The sequence below is a fragment of the Nicotiana tomentosiformis genome, chromosome 7 (assembly GCF_000390325.3).
Source record: "Nicotiana tomentosiformis chromosome 7, ASM39032v3, whole genome shotgun sequence".
NCBI classification, from domain to species: Eukaryota; Viridiplantae; Streptophyta; class Magnoliopsida; order Solanales; family Solanaceae; genus Nicotiana; species Nicotiana tomentosiformis.
In genome coordinates, this window is record NC_090818.1 from 129455779 (window position 1) to 129458664 (window position 2886).

Genomic DNA, 2886 nt, shown 5'->3' on the forward strand with positions numbered 1-2886 from the left:
GAAATAAATGATGAATATAGACATGGATTTGTGAATGTGAATACCTAATTTTGTACTATTTTAACACCTCCTAAAGTCATTAGTGTTTTGTTTCCCAATTTTTGTGTCTTTGATTGCATATTTCCTATCATAAAAATACCAAAAAATAATTCTTTCTTTATTTGTGCATTTTAGGAAATAACTAACTATTCAATTGGTGAATTAATCTAGTTAATGGATCATTTGAATAAGTTACTTAATTAATTTATTTATTTTTGTAAATTTAGTTTAATAGGTAGGATTAAGAAAGAAATTGGGCCAAATTTGAAAGAGAAAGTGGCCAAAAGTGCAAGATAAGGGGGCTGCCCTTGAAAGGGTCCGAAACGACGTAGTTTTGCCTCAAAACTACGTCGTTTCATTAAGTGACCCAAGATCAAATCTCACCCATTGATCACCCCTTGATCTAATGGTCCATATTTGATCTCTCAAGAGATATTTAAAGCCTCAAAAATCTGAAAATTTCCCTCATTTCCCCCATAACTCTTTATCTCTTCTCTCTCTCTCTTCTCTCTCTTCTCTCCGCCGCCGCCGCCGGAAATCACCCACCGGCGGCGGACCACCTCCAAACACCTCCAAATTAACACCATATAATCTCCACAACCTCCTCTTCCCATATCTCCAAACCAATTCCTTCAAAAACCCCTCAAACTCCTTGAATTTTAGATCTAAGAAATTTTAGCCGCCACTTTTTGGTCCAAATTCTTGAAGCTCCGGCCAACACCTCCCTACAACACATACATGAATGGATAGAGCTCCACGAGACCTATCCTTTCCTACCCATTTCACCCCCAAAATTCCGGTCGCCGCCGGCCCGCTCCTCACCTCCGCCACGGCTCCACTGCCTCACCACCGCCAAAATGCCCCAAACCCCCATCTTAGCTATTTTTTGACTCAAAGACACTCGTTTCTTTTGGCGAAATGCTGAAACGCATTTCGTTCTAGCATCTACCCGAAAGAAACGTGCGTTTCGGAGTCGGGTAGTCGCCTTTTAGCATCTCTGGCGTCTTCTCGTGGCTCGAACGGCTTCAAGCATACTTGTTAGGTATAATCCTCATCTCTTTAATTAATTTCTAATTTTTTTTATATTAGTAGATTAGTTTCTGATTTTTTTTTATTTTTCTATTTTGGTTATTTCTTGTTAACTAGAGTTTCAAGTTAGGTTTATTTAATTAGTTATCTCTATTTAGTTTAGTGGTTTGTTAGATTCGTTATTGATTTAAACATGATCTTTAGTGTATTAGTTAAATCGTTCACTTAGTTAGTCAATTATTTAGTTGTTGTTAGTCGTTGTCCGATTGTTAAAGATGCTCGTTCTGTTTTGAGCATTAGTTTGCTAATTTAGTTGTTTGTTTAGTAATTAGTTTGCACAAATCGAATTCATTCCCATCAAGTTGGTTTGAATACTTAGTTCAATTACGTTTTTAGTCTCGTCTATGCTTTGTCAGTTCATAGTTGTCCAAGTTTGATTTTTGTTGAGCAAGTAGTTTGTTGTTGATGGTTAAAATCTAAAGTTTAGTTTATTTTATCACAAAATAGGGTAATAGTAGCTTACTTTTACTAGTAGGGTGGCTGAAAGGACATTTTTTCTCCTTGCTTCTGACACAGCAGATTTTCAGGTTGTCCTTTCACCTTTGGGACAGACCTTGAACAGTGTTTAGCACACAAAGTCAGTCTTTTGGACAGATTTTTGGTGAACCAAAATCTGTCCAAAAATCTAACTTTATTTGCCTATTGAAAGGGCTGCTTTTCTCCTATAAAAGGGACTCTCTTACACTTAGAATGGGGATCCTTACTCACTGAAAAGCAGGACACTCTATTACACACTCTATCTTATATTGAGACACATCTTGGAGAGTTGCTTAAAGACATATATCTTTGAGAAAAATCAGCAGCTTAATACATATAACAAGCTGAAATTTCAGAGTTTTGTGAGGATTATTTGAGTGCAAAAACCTTGAGAAAAATAGAAAGATCCCTTAGGCAATTTGTGAAGTTGATAGCTACCAGTTTCAAGCATCTTTATTGAGTTTTCTGGGTTGTCTTAACACTTGAGTTGCTGCCCTTTTCTACTGTATTTGCTGCTGAGTTTTTTTTTGTTGCTGCACTGCTGTATTTTATTATTCTACAAACTAGGTAACTTTCAAATTCTTATATTGCAGATTCTTGATGATAATAAGAAGAATTTGATCCCGGTTTGGTTGATGGAACATATTAGATCTGATTTTGTTTCAAGACGAATATTATATTAGTGTTATCATCATGTAAATCTGTTAAAAATTAGTTAAATTATCGTTTTCTTCTTTATATATATGATTGAAATTATATTCTGTTAAGATTACTTAGTTTAAGGAAAAGATAAAGACCCCACTTTTAACCATGTTTGTTTAGTTTGGGCTCTTTTCCGTGAGTTACTTTCATGGTTCATGTATAATTATCTAAGAAAGACTTCTAGCTTCAAATGTTTTGATGTTTTGAATTATAGTCAACATAATGTTATACTTAATATAGTTCTTCTCTTTAGCATTGAAGTATTACCGTTCTTTTTGTAGTTTTTATATTTAGTCGTGGTTTTTATGTTGTTAATGAGTGTAGTTTGATTAGTGCCATGTTGGTGTAGATGGGTAGAAATATTATGTTAGTCCTTAAGAAATAGTTGGTTAAGAAGATAAAAGATAATAATTAGCATGTAAGTTTCTTTTATGAAAAATAATTTTTAGTTTGGACATCAATGTAAGAAGCAATTTGGGCTTAGAAGAATACTTGTTATTTTGTGTTGTCTTGGTCATCGAGGATCTTAAGCAACATGGGCCAAATAAGCTAAAATTTGTAGGCTCAATGACAATAGAA

The 2886-nt window shown here is 34.5% G+C and overlaps 1 long non-coding RNA gene across 1 annotated transcript; it reads left to right on the forward strand.

The window, feature by feature from the left end:
• Window positions 1–522: 522 nt before the first annotated feature.
• On the forward strand, window positions 523–2567 carry LOC138895190 (uncharacterized). The gene is made up of 2 exons (XR_011409413.1): window positions 523–1081; window positions 2199–2567. It is a non-coding gene; the product is annotated as an uncharacterized lncRNA (long non-coding RNA).
• The last annotated feature ends 319 nt before the right edge of the window (window positions 2568–2886 follow it).